Source organism: Mustela erminea, chromosome 19 (genome assembly GCF_009829155.1).
Source record: "Mustela erminea isolate mMusErm1 chromosome 19, mMusErm1.Pri, whole genome shotgun sequence".
Classification (NCBI taxonomy): domain Eukaryota; kingdom Metazoa; phylum Chordata; class Mammalia; order Carnivora; family Mustelidae; genus Mustela; species Mustela erminea.
The window spans coordinates 35,934,601-35,949,773 of NC_045632.1; positions in this window are offsets into that span (position 1 = coordinate 35,934,601).

Sequence of the window (15,173 nt, forward strand, 5' to 3'; positions counted from 1 at the left end):
GATAAAAACACTTCGAAAAGTTTAATTCTAAAATTTTAGTTTAATTTAAAATCAATAGTTTGAACTAAACAGTATATGACGTCACCTTGTTATTAGTTATGTTTTATATAGACCCTCAAGTTCTTCGAATCTTAATGCTTCTCCCATGAGAGAAGAAGAGCTTCTTTGAACTATTACTGCTACAGTTTTGTCCTGTCGTTTTTTTTTTTGGTGTGTGAATTTAGCATATCTGAATAGTTTGTAAAGTTTCTGCAGTTGATATCTGGGATGATTTTGTTCTGTCGTAGCTCAAAAACCATGATAATAGAAAATAGAGAATGCAATTCCTTTGATTTTCTCTAAGGCCTAAATAAGGGCTGCTCATTTACAGAATTGTGAGAATTTATTGCACATTTACCTGTTGTTTGGACATCAGTGATAGAAGCTTCTTGATTTACCACAAGGATATGTTCATAGTATCTTTATTATCTTGGTTTTAAGATAAGGCAATATGTATTTGGAAAAGAATTTAATGGATCCACTGTAAAGAAGCTTCAATTATCCTTGCATTCAAGCTGGCGACAAACAATGAGGAAAGGGGCTTAGATGAAACTGGATTAACTGTTAGAGTTCTGTTAACTCCTAGCAAAGACTCAGGTGTCAGACACTGTAGATCAGGCAAAGAGAGAAGCTGCTTCTCTAATTTAGTCAGGGGAATACACAGATCCAGTTCAGTATCTTGGATAGTTCTTTGAAAGGCAAAACAAACAATAACACAGCTGGAAAGAGAAGTCCCACTGAAGGTTTTTGTGTTCAGATCATACTCTGAATGTTCAAGATACTGATTCCCGAAGGACCATTTTTTTTTTCTTTCATGAGAGCAAGCTACAGGAATTTGCCTCTTTGGGGATTGGGCCTCATTTTTATCATGTGAAAAGATATTCTTGATTAAGAAAAACACACTCTAAACTCACTTGCTCTTTTTGCATTATTTATAGAAAAGATGCATATCCTGAAGACTGTGTATAAATATTTGTAATCAACATTATATATCTGTGCTTTGCTTAATATTTTAAAAAACTCAGAATAAAATGGTTTAATACAAAAGCTATGTGGACGGGAGGTAATCTAGAGTGGGTGTCAGCAAACTACCTTCCCCAGACCAAACTGCATTGCCTGAAAGTTAAGAATAATTTTTACATTTTTATAGGGCTAAAACAACAACAATAACAACAAAGAATATATGTATTTCACAAAATTCAAAATACTTATTTAATGTTCCTTTATAGGAAAAAAGCTTGCTAACTCCTGGTTTAGAATAATGATTTAAAAAAAATATTTAAACTTTACAACTTAATCTCATTTCTATTCTTATTAAAATTAAACATGAATTATTTTACTTGAAGTCACCTTTTGGTATAGGTAAATTATTAATAGCCCATTTTATAGGTGAAGAGCTTGAAGTGAAGTAACAAGCCAATGATTAGTTAGCTTTTCAAATTTGTGGGTAATATGAACCTCTAAATTGCTTCTACTACTTTAGATTAAAATATCAGGGCACTTATAATTAGTGACAATATATTATAATATTTAGCCTCTACATGAATAGGACGACATCAGGATTGAATAAAATTCCTTTTTATACACATGTAAAAGGATTTACACAAATAAAATGTAGATAAAAATTGATGGGACAGAATCTGTGTAGCAAAAACTACACAGATTTTTTTGTTTTAGGCGTGAGTTAATCATAAACTAAATGTATACTATTATTGTTAGAAGTAGTTTCTAGAATAAAGATATTCATGGTCCCTTGGAATTCTACATTGGGGATGATTTGGTCCTGCCATAGCTCTAAAGCATGATAATTGCAGGAAATGCAAGAGATATTCAATAACACACACCTGTAGAGTAAACGTGTTTGAATTTATTCATATAGTGGAATATTAATATTAAACAGAATTATTTAGTATGGGAACAAGAACACATTCAAAAGATAAGAGACTTATTAAATGAAAGACTAGATTCACCGTGCTCTCTGGATCACTAGTTGCAATCATTCAAAAATACGTGATGAATTCTGAAAATGAAGGAATCCTGAGAAACTTCCTAAATGACACACAGCAAGTAGGTAACAGTCTGTCTTCATTATAATAGAGTCAATATTGGGGATGATGATTTAGGAGGCCTCGCTGGCAAATATCTAAATTACACAAAGCTCAGAGAGGAGCATCTCACTTAATGGTAGCAGGTTCTATCAGTCTGTTCCAAGGTATTTTCATCTTTTGGACACTTTGCCTGAAAATATCCTATTTCATTTCAGTAAGCCAGGCCCCACAAAGTTTCAAAATATCAGTTGGAACAACAACTGTTTCAGATGTTTTGCTTGACAGAAAACATGGTTTTTCTCTCGGGGATGCTATTGAATGCCCAGATTAACAAAAGCACTGTCTCAGTTTACTTTAGCCCCTGTCATTAAATTTATAATTAAATAGACTTTAAAAAAAATGATAACTTATGTAAAGCATGTGAACAAATGCTCACACTATGCCAGTAAGTATACAGAGGCAGACGGGGTCACTAAGAACTGAACACAGTATTTCAGATGATAAATTATAGATGATGATGAGGGGTGGGGTTGGGTAGCACTACCGGGACAAATCAGAAAGACAGAGACTAATATGGTTATAAATTTGAACATTGGTCACTCTAATTTTTTTTTTTAAGATTTTTATTTATTCGACAGACAGAGATCATAAGTAGGCAGAGAGAGAGGAAGGGAAGCAGGCTCCCCGCTGTGCAGAGAGCCCGACGCGGGCCTCAATCCCAAGACCCTGAGATCATGACCTGAACCGAAGGCAGAGGCTTAACCCACTGAGCCACCCAGGCACCCTTGGTCAATTTAAATTTTAAGTTCTAGATGAAAAGAATTTAAAATACAACTCTCTGGCCACTTCCTATAGATTCATCCCCTGGACTTTGTCATGTAGCTCTGGACAGTCCAATGGTGAACATAGGAAGAGAACAGCTACGTGGTAACAGAATATATTTTTGTCGATTACATTAGCGGTTGCTGAAGTCATGTGCTACTGGAATTCTTTCTATTTTGTGCTTTTCAGTCGTTTCATAAAGGTCATTGTGGGTCCAAGAACTTCTTGAACAGGAGATGTTTCTGACCTAGACTTATTATATGAGCTCTATGGGAGATACAGCAATCATCCACTGTGTTTCTTGGAACCCAGCAGCATTTAAAAAAAAAAATAGGGATTCAGTAAAAGTGGTTCTGAAAATAAAAGCCTGTAGCCTCAAGCATTATTAGTTTGAAAACTTTTCTTCTTTTCTAATCCATACAACTCAAGAAACTGTAAAAGGAGCTACAGTGTAAACTAAGGAATGTAGAAGCAAGGAAATAGTGAAGTTGTTCGGTGATTTTGTGAACTGAAGTAGTTAAGCTGACAGCAACACAAAAATTTTAGATTCATCAGATCAAAATCTACAGCTGGGAAGAGTTGCAGCACAAATTTGCACATTTGTACTCAGATTAAGGACAGTTAAGTCATCTCGAATAATGACACGGTATATCCCTCATAGCTAAAATCTTGATATTTTTATTACTTGCAGTCATTAACAAAAGGTATTAATTAGTTTTTTACCAGCATACATGCATTTTTATTTCAAAGTGAAATTTAAAAAAAAAAAAGAAATTATGCTGTAATCGTCTTTGGAAATTACCACCATAATTTTTATGCTTGACAGGTGTTCATGGAAGCAATTACACTGAATTCATCTTCCAACATAATAAAAAGAGATGATGTTCACTGAGCACTTATTATGGGTTAGGCACTATGCCAAACACTTATCATAACTCATTCCATGCTTTCTCTACCTTATGTAGAAGGCGGCCTTATTATTTTTGGTTTTCAGAAGACCTATTAGGAGCTCAGAGAAATTAAGTGATTTTCTCAAGTTCACATATTTGATAAATAGAAAAAAAATCAGAATTCTAATTCAGGCAGTTGACTTTATATCCTCCGTTCTCAACAACTATGCTATATTTTGCCCGTAAAAATTATAATAGGAAAATATTAAAACAAGACTAAAAAAGACACTCAATTCCCTACCCTGTTGTTGATTTCAACTATTCATCTTCCTTCTTGTCATTTTTCCTTATGCAGGAAAAACTTTTGCATGTTTGAGTATCCTTTACATCATTTTTAGTTCCTTTTCTCATAAGTAAATCACATAGTATTTTGATATAATATTATACTGGAAATAATAATTTCTTTTTTTTATTTTAAAGATTTTTATTTATTTGATAGATCACAAGCAGGCAGAGAGAGAGGAGGAGGGGGAGGGGAGGCAGGCTCCCCGCTGAGCAGAGAGCCCGATGCGAGGCTCGATCCCAGGACCCTGAGATCATGACCTGAGCCAAAGGCAGAAGCTTTAACCACTGAGTCACCCAGGTGCCCCAGAAATAATAATTTCAATGTTTGCTTGAAATTTTACCACATGGAAGAATAATATAATTGTTATTCTCCTGTCCTTGAACTTTCACATTATTAGCAACTTGATGTTGTTCTATCTGAAGCTTTACTTTGTATTATTTCCTGAGGATAAGCTACCAGAAAAGGGACTCTTTGCTGTGAAATGTGTAAACCTGGCGATTCACAGACCTGTACCGATGGGGATAAAAATACATTATATGTTTATAAAAAAATTTAAAAAATTAAAAATATAATAAAATAAAAAAGGGTAGAAAAAGTGACTCTTAGATCACACTCTTTTTTTGTGTATGTGTTCAAACTGTTCCTTTAAATATGACTTACACATGGCCTTTCTGATTTTTTTTTTTTTGCATTGTTGTGGAATATTGATGATTTGCTTTAAGAGTATGTGTTTGTGGCATCTGATTGACATTGATTGAAGGGTTTATCTGGTTAATTGGTAAGTGGTTCTCCCTCATTATTATAGTTAAGTCGTCTTTGACCATGGTGTCCCACTGAACATAATAGAGGCTGCCTTATGCCTTCCCAAGATGTAGAACTATGTTTAACTTAATAATTATCATTTGTCAGCTGTCATGATGAAAAATATGTGAACTAACAATATAAGAAAATGCTTGTAAAGCACGGATCAGTTCTTTAATAAAAATTAATAAAGGTTTTTCTTCACCACAAACCATACATACCAAGTGAAATAACCTTCTGATATTAGTTTTTTTAAAATCTCAGTATAATTTATAATTAAATGGGTCTAAATTCACACAGCTGGTAATGGCAACCAGCTAGAAGGATCCTTGGAAATGATCCTTTGCTCCACCTTGTATCAGCTTGTTGGGTTTTTTTGTTTGTTTTTATTGTTGTTGTTGTTTTTACTCTAGACATTGCTGTAGCAAATAGCTACACATTGTAATTCTGCTGCACACACAAACCTGGAAATATGAGGGGGTTAACCCCGCATGGGACAACTCCTGACTAGATGCTGGTATACTCCTCTCTTCCTTTCATGGGGGAGTTCTGAGGTTCATACTACATAGCCCCTCAGGGACTCCCAATAGAAGCCTCTTCTCTTGTGTGTATATCCTCGTTGCTCACATTGATGACCAGATCCATAGCATACCTTTGATTTGTTTTCCCTGCTTCCTAATGTTTTTTCCTTCAGTTCCCTTTGTTCTTTGGGATAATGTCCAAAATTAAATTACTGGCATGAAAACCCTTGTCGCTGGCTTTGCTTTTTGGAGGAACCTAGGTGAAAGCATGGAGTATTTACTTAATTTCAAAAAAGATAAAAAAATTCAAAGGAAGTTCTTAGGACAAAAATTCTGAAGTTCAAGATAGAAGACATAAATTTCCAATCTAAGGAAGCTTATGGTTCTTTATTTCCAGTATATAAAACATTAAGATTAAAAACTGTGGAATTTTTTTAGAAGAAAAAGAAAATAATATTTTCAACTGCCAGAAGCAACAATAATTAATTAATATGTTAATGTGTATCATCTAGTTTTTTTCATACACATAAATATATTTTCAGTGCAAAATTACATGAACTATATGATCCTAATTTTGTACATAAAGCTGGTTTGTTCATTTCCTTGTATAGACTTTATTTAAAGTGGGCTTTAAATTAGAAGAACTGTATTGCACCATATGGATTTGCTTTACCTTTTTACTATTCTCTTATTTTTGGACATTATTCATTGATCTGCAAAGATAAATACTCAAATGTGTCATTTATGTGTGGTGCATGTGTGGTGTGTACTTGTGGTATATATTTCATATGTATCTGCTGTATGTGAGCGTGGTATTTGTGTGTCATGTGTGTTATGTATGTGTTGGATGTGTGTGGATATCTGTTTTATGCATGTGGTCTATCTGTGTTGTGTGTATATTGTATGTGTACAGTGTGGTGTATGTTTAGTGCATGTGTAATATATGCAAGTTAAGTGTGTGGCTTATGTGTTAAGGGGCTTACGGTTTTTGTGTTGGGTGTGTGGACTATACAAGGTGTGTGTGTGGCCAATGTATGCTGTGTGTGGTATATGTTTGATGAGTGTGTGTTGTGTGTTTTATGTATGTTGTGTATATGTGATGTAAGTAGTGTGTGTGTGGTATAAAAATATTACTCAACAAATATTTACAGAAATATTAGCAGAATAAATTAATGACAAATGAGCCACATTTCTGTTGGAGATTTTAAATTACATTTACCACTGGTGTATGAGAATTCTCCCTTTGCTATCTGTCTTAGTTATTCTGTGTATGTATGTGTACAATTTGAAGGAAATTGGTCTGTATTTATTCATTGATATTTATATGATAGTGAAGTTGAGAATTGCTTTGAACTTTTCATATTTCATTGGGTGTTTGTACTTTTTGCTTTTATGGATTAATCTGTTAAGTCTTTTTTTTTTAATTAATCTGTTAAATCTTAAAACAGCAGCAACTTCTTCCTAGACATGTCTCCAAAGGCAAGAAAAACAAAAGCAAAAATGAACTATTGGGATTTCATTAAGATAAAAAGTTCTTGTACAGCAAAGAAAACAGTCAACAAAACTAAAAGGCAACCTGTGGAATGGGAGAAGATATTTGCAAATGTTTCATCAGATAAAGGGCTGGTATCCAAAATCTATATAAGAACTTATCAAACTCAACACCAAAAAAACAAACAAACAAACAAAAAACACAAGAAAAATCCAGTCAAGAAATGGGCAGAAGATGTGAACAGACATTTCTCCAAAGAAAACATACAAATGGCTGACAGACATGAAGAAATGCTCAACATCACTCGGCATCAGGAAAATACAAAGCAAAACCATACTGATACCACCTCATACCAGTCAGAATGGCTAAAATGAACAACTCAGGAAACAACAGATTTTGGTGAGGATGTGGAGGAAGGGGAACCCTCTTACACTGTTGATGGGAATGCAAGCTGGTTCAGCCACTCTGGAAAACAGTATGGAGGTTCCTCAAAAAGTTAAAAATAGAGCTACCTTATGACCAGCAATTAAGCTACTAGGTACTTATCAAAAGGATACAAACATAGTGATATGAAGGGGTACCTGCACCCCAATGTTTATAATGGCAATGTCTGCAGTAGCCAAAATATGGAAAGAGCCTTGGTGTCCATCGACAGATGAATGGATAAAGAAAATGTGGTACATATATACAATGAAGTATTACTCAGCCATCCAAAAGAATGAAATCTTGCCATTTACAGTGACATGGATAGAAGTAGAGGGTATTATGCTGAGTGAAATAAGTCAGTCAGAGAAAGACAAATAGCATATGATTTCACTCATATATGGAATTTAAGAAGCAAAAACAGATGAACATAGAGGAAGGGAAGGAAAAATAAATAAGATGAAAAGAGAGAGAGAGGCAAACCATAAGAGACTTTTGAACTCTAGGAAACGAACTGAGGGTTGCTGGGGGTGAGGTGGGTGTGGGAATGGGATAACTGGATGATGGCCATTAAGGATAGGGCTTGAAGTAATGAGCACTGAGAGTTGTATGCCACTGATGAATCATTAAATTCTACCTCTGAAACTAATAATACAGTATATGTTAATTAAATACAATTTAAATTTTTTAAAAAGCAATTCACAAAAGAAAAAGTAAAATTCCATCAAGAGTTCATAAAATAGAAAAGAATGATGAAAAGGACAAGGTAAGTGTTCTTAGTAAAGGTGATCTAAACCCTACACACATACACATAGAGGAATGGTTATTCAAACCAAACTAAACCCATCAGATATAAGTTTTTCCAGTATTTTAATCTTACATGGATATAAGAAGAGAAAATATTAAGGACTATCACCAAAAAGGGGGGAATGACAAATAGAAAAATAAGACTTTCACTGTCTTTCATTTCTTAATTGACCAAAACATACTTATACGCTAAACATAAATATACAAACTTTGGCAAAAATCTGAAAAGTACAGGTGTGAGTGGATATTTAGGATGTGGGATAATGATGTAAGGAACATAAAGTTGGATCAGACAAATTATGGCTACGGTTCCACTAAGCAGAAATTCTGGATTTGGTATTGTAGCTCAAGGAGTAAGAAAAGGCTCTCATATTGGATAGTTTGGCTGGAACATGGAACAAATGATGAAGTTGAAATGCCAGGACTGCCTTGGTATATTGTAAATGAAGGGATCCTCTCCTTAGAGAGGCTGGAATGTTAGAATGGATTTATCATGTAAAATTTGTTCCCCCCACCTTAGGAAGGTCCAGAGGACATACTTCTCACAATGACTGAGAAATAAATTTGTGAAGGGGAGAGACTAACCTCAGTGAAGAGCTCTGTGGTCACTCTTCTCTGTAGGTCAGAAATTATAGTGGAAACTGTTATCACTGAACTAGGATCCTTAAATGCAGTGGGGGAGTTTAAAGGAGGAAGGCAGAGATGATAACTGGATTCTAGGGTGGCAGGGGCCAAGAGATAGCATTTAATCACCAAGGACATGGGGGGATGGTTAGCATAATGGACAGCAGAGTGAAAGCAGTAATCAGAATAGTCAGGTTCACAGAGACCTGTGGCATCAACTAGTTTATCACTGTGTCTCTAGAGGAGAAATAGATGTCAGTCTACTAAATCTTTATTTGATCTGAATAAGAGGAAGACTTCTAGGTAAAATGATCTAAAGTCCAACTTGAATCATAAGAACAGTGTGATGGCCCCTCAATCAATTCCCAGGCTTGAGTCAGTTTACAGACTTAAAACCCCTTAAATGTAGGGAAGGTTAAGTCCCCTTGAGGAAGGACCCTGATATACTGTCAAAATTTTATAATATTAATATTACTGTCAGCCTTCCCCCAAGGGACTTATGGCATTTTATTAGGCATTGGGGAAAAGAAAATAATCAGATTCTTCATGGAAATAATTGGCTCTAAACTGACACTAATTCCAGGAGACCTAAAATGTCTCTGTGGTCCACCAGTTGAAGCTGGTCTTACGGAGGTGAAGTGATCAATGGAGTTTTAGCTCAGGTTTATCTCATAGTGAGTTCAGTAGTTCTATGAACACATCCTGAGGCTACTTGGTAGTTTTGAAATGTGTAATTAGAATAGACACACTCAGCAACTGGCAGAATTCCCACACCATAAGGCTTCTGCTTAGCATATTATGACTGACTCATGCAAAACTGAGGATGATACCTTTTCTCCAAACCAAAATGACTCAAAGCCATGCACAGAGATTGGATGCACCATGAAGCCCTGAACATGCTCATTTAACTCTCTTCCTTTTAGGACTTAGCACAATACCAACAGCTTTCGGCCTTTGTGAAAGTAATCACTGAATAAAATAGTTTTCACACCCTTTTTGTTTAATATCTATGATAACGACTACGTGCTAATATCTTCTACCATCATTGCCGCCATCATTGTTCAAGAGCCACAGGGAGTTATACGTGGGAAGAAATGAGATGCACTCTAGTCATAGTTCACATTGCATTGGTTTGTGTCTGTCTTTTATATTCTTGAAGACTAATGTTTATTATATGCCATAATAACAGCAGTTGCCGTACATTCTAACTCACATTGAGAAATAGTAAAATGTAATCCCTTAAAGCTTGGCATTCAAGTTACTCTTCAACAAAAAAGATTCAAGTGGTTCGGTTACATTTCCACACACTCCATTTGGTACTGACTTTACTGAAAACCACACTTCTGAGATGTTTAAATTGTATTTTTGCCCACTGAAGTGAAAATCTACCCTTTCACAAATGGGCTATGCTGTAGTTTAGTCCATCGGCCAGTTTATTTCAACCTTGTGCAGTTAGCATTGCTAGAAGCATCGCAAAGCACGTGATGGAAGAAATCTCTAGGAAACGAATATGAAAACAATAATCTCCTTGCTAGGCGCCACAAAACATTTCTTTTCTTTTAATTTTTTTTTATTTTAATTTTTATTTTTCTAAAGATTTTATTTATTTATTTGACAGACAGAGATCACAAGCAGGCAGAGAGAGAGGAGGAAGCAGGCTCCCCACTGAGTAGAGAGCCCGATGCGGGGCTCGATCCCAGGACACTGGGATCATGACCGGAGCCGAAGGCAGAGGCTTTAACCCACTGAGCCACCCAGGCGCCCCAACACCCCAAACATTTCTTAAAGCCATTTTTCAGGCAAGAAGTGGCTTGGGATTTTAACTGCATCATGAAAGCTAATGAGGATGAGGAGGATAGTGTCACTAATGATCAGGAAACGAAATATGTAAAGCAGGGCCAACCCCTTCTGCTGAACAGTGCCTCAGACAGATGCTGTCTAGATGGACAGCTCAGAACAGGAGTTCTATGATTCAGCAGAGAAGTGAGGAAGTCAAGTTAGGAAAGTACAAAATAACTTCCCCAGGACTGCATTTTGACTACTCTGAAGTGTGTACGGTGGCAGTCTTTCTGGTTTTATGTAAAAGTATATGTGGGTGGAAAAGCAAGAATTATGGCTTATAGAAGGCGTTAGCTATCAGGGGAAATTCCTACTGCAAAGGAAGAAGAACTGAGTTGGGAAAACCCAGAATTTATTGGCCCCTAACTCATACTTTTCTTTTTGCAAAGCAACTTCGAGAGATAGGAGCTACTTCACGAAAAAGAAAGAAAACAACCATGTTGTGTGTCTTTGTTTTAGGACTTTGGCTTTGCCTTTCCTCGTATTTCTATTTTCTATTTTCAGAAAAGGAAACATGAATGACACATCCTAATTTCAAAATTCTGTGGTTTTTGAATTTTTCTACCATTAGGAAGGAATGATACTCAGTGATCACTTTGTTGGGATTAATCCGTAGGAGGTGAGGATGCTGTCAGTCTTGGTCGCATATACCCAACAAACTGCCTATCCTTGCTTCCTTCTACATCACTGACATATTTTGAGCCCCAGTAGCTTTGGCCTCAGTGCTACACAGTACAAATGAGCATTTATATTTGTTTCAGAACTGGCAGCATCTCTGCTAAAAGGTTCTGGACTCCCTGTGCTCACAGATGTGTCTTCGGTAGTATTAGAATCACGTAACGATGACGGTAGCCGTATGGTCCAACATACTTTTGGTGGCATCCTTTTGTCTTGTAGATATTGTTTTATAAAAGCCTTACGTATAAAAGAAATGTCAGTCACCTTAAAGTTACTAATTTAATGGATACTATAGTATAAAAGGAAACTATACGAAACTTAAGCTGTGGTAGGAATCCGGAATTTATTGCTGTGGTAGGAATTCAAAAATGAAGTTATAAATATTATTCTCTTGTACAAATTCATGGTGAAGGTGTGTGAAACATGCTGAAAGCAAATATAGTTACTGAACATCAATAATTAGGAAGTATGGATTTAGTAGTGGTTTTGGCCCTTCTGGTTAAAGTAACAGACTACCGTGGTTTCCATTTGAAAACATCCTAATAATAGATAGAATTTACTATGGAACAGGAAGGAAAATGGAATAATTATAGTTTGCCACAGCCCCTTAAGGCCATCCAAACATCTGTGCATGTACAGTTTTTCACACATAGAATGTACTAGAATTATGACTCTCTCTGTCCATTGGTCCACCCTGATTGGTTATTTGCCTGAAAATAGGAGAAAATTTTTCTTTAACTTGGGGTTTTAAATAATCAGCAGAAGGTCTGTTCTTAAAGAACGAATGAATTTATGCTTTGAAAGGAGGAATAGGCGATGGATATATATAGTTGTTTAAAATTTAACTCTGCATCAGGAAATAGGGTCATAGCATCATCTCTCTTCTGTATTGGTGTGGTCTTTCCATTCCTTTGACCAGTTTCTATTTCTACTTTTTTTGTGGGGGGGCACACAGAATTGAGATTGTTTGAAAATGCTCTCTTTGCTAAAAAGCAAACAAAAATAGAGTTTTTCCACTTTTCCCCCCATACAGAATATTCAAGAGCTGTACTTTTCCTTTGCTTCTATAGATAAATTTGTTTGGGGGCTGGGAACTATATCTCTTTACCATCATTACCTCTTTACCTGCCCGCCACCTACTGAGCATTTAATTAGCTTCTCTTAGTAGATTAGTGGTTGGTAGTTGTCCAATGACACATCAGAGCAATACAGAATGGGTCCATACGCTTCTAAATACAAAAAAACAAACCAAACCAAAACAACAACAACAAAAAACCTTAGTAAGTATTGTTAAATAGTGAATAACACAATTATTTAAAGGTGTCTCTCGTTTTATCAAGGTATAGGCAATTGATGGATCTACCTTATTACTGAGGATATTGTTGCAACACCTGTTAGAAGCCCAAACATGTTCTAAGCATTGGGGAGAGGGCAGGATGCCCGTACTCAAGCATCCCATGGTTTTGTGGGGACTAGAGTGAGTATGCCTACTGTGCTGTACAAGTCACACATGGCTCAATTCCAGGGAGATATTCCGGAAAGGTCTTTTAGAAGGTCTGCAAGCATCTTCCTGAAGGATGGAGCCAAATCAGGTGGAGGAGGAAGGCATTCCCAAGGAGACATAGAGTGAAGGGGTCTTTAAACAACCAAGCAAATTGGCCAGCAGAGTAAGGCACCAACATAGTAAAAGTGGAAGAAGAGGCTGGACAGGAATATTGGGCCTCTTCTCATGCAGGCTTTTAAATATCAGGTGAAGTGTGGAGAAAGTATTGGGTAGAGTAGGTAGGAACGGGTCTGGTTGATGACAAAGGCAGGACAAGAATTGCGGGGAGCCAGCTGACCATGTCTGGGTCTGTATGTGTCGGCGCAAAAGTCCCGGCAACAATAACGTAAGCCTTTAAAAACCATTTCCTGCGATTAGATTATACACAGAATATTCAGACTTTAAATGACCTCTCAAATTTTATGTAATCATCCTGACATAATGCTATCCATATTAACCCATATCTCCTGGGTCAGTTACTTATTTTTTATTAACTCTAGGCACCGGAGTCTTATAAATCCAATGTCGTTTTTAACAAACTTCCGTAGCACAGATAGAGAGCAGGATTCACTATCTATAACGTCAAGGAATAGGAAATAATTTGCGTTCTTACCAGAAATCCAGTGTCAACAGATATCAACTCCTCGAAATGCACTTGTTATTAAAGTAGTACAGTGCATATAACTCACAAATGACTGAAGGAGGAAAGAGACTTTGATAAAAAAAACTAACCTTAAAATGCAAAAAAGGACACGATGATTATTGATGTCATCGGTTTAAACTTCCTGCCCTAAAAAAGCACTTTAATTACCATATGCTTATCATGTTGGTTGAATTCATTTATAGAGAGAATACAATCATTAATTATCATAATTAAGACACCTGAATTCAAAATGAATGGCATTCATTCTAACCTCCGTTGTAGCTATGTTTTATCTCTGACAGTTGGGTTTCCAATCAAATGTTATCTGATTTTTTCCCCTTAATCATTAAGAAATGCTTTACTAATTAGCACATAAAATTCATGCTACATCAGACTGAATTGAATCAAGGCCTATTATCTTGAGCAGTGAGACACTTTGAAATTCTCAGTAATAGGGCATGAATATGTTATACGGTTCATACACATTTCATGAACCTCCACATTAGCACTATTTTTTTTTTTTCCAAGACAGTGCCATTAGTTATGCCATTTTCAGGACCTTTAATTCGATCATGCTGTTTAACAGCCTGTTAGATTGTGGTGCTATAAAGTCATACATTAATTTATCTTTGGTTACACTTCGGCAAAATGATTGTATTTGGTTATAAATATCCTGGATGGAATGAAAAAGAACAGACTTGTTGAAAGGTACAAAGCACTGTTGAGATAAACCCTGGCTTTAATATTTTATGAGTGTCATTTAGGATTTGTGCCAGATACCTTCTCTCGGCCCTTCAGATCCTCTCTCCCTGACTTTATCCCTGCTCTCTGACCAGGGGCCAGACCTGTATGACCACATTGGTGGGCTCCCCGATGGCTGGCTTCTCTTTGGGTTTGGCGAATGAGGATCTGTAGCTGAAGGTCGGGGGAGAGTGGAGAATGATGTCAGAGTATTGTGTCCCTCACTCCTTCTCTGTGACATCTCTAAGAGTGACTGTGTCCCTCAGTGGAACGTTTCTGTTTTGGTCTTTTGGATTCTCTGTTTACAGATCAGTAAATGTCCTTTTTCTCATCCCTTCCTGAGCTTCTGGTGTTACTGGTCCTACATTAATGAACACAAAATGTTGTACATAAAATTACGGCCATGAGGGTCTTAAAAATAAGAGCAAAGACAAAAGTTAACAACATAGCTGGTGCTCAACACTGAGAAACAACCCCAAATTCTGGATTCCTTGCCAGTGATCTGGCAATGCAAAACCCACTTTCCCACTTGGTAACAGTCAGCAGGAATGGCATGGGTTTGTACTCTTTGGGTACTTGGAAGATGTACCTTGCAGTCCACTGCACTTCTTATCACTCCTGTGGCCTCTCTTCTGCTTCATAGATAGCTTCAGTCTTCTGCACTCCTGGCAATACTTTGCATTCTTTGTAGACATTTAAGTTTGCACTAATGGGTCTTGTCATGAGTGGTTGGTATACCTGTGCAGTTCAAACATTCTGGAATTAATATGATATATCAATCTATGTTTCCAAAAGGATTAAATTATGGTTGGGTGATAAGTCCATTCCATTTGGCTAATTCTCTTCTTCGATTAGGTCATTGGTCCAAGTAAATTTCAACGGAGCCTCTCCTTTCAGTTTTCAGAGAATCAACAGA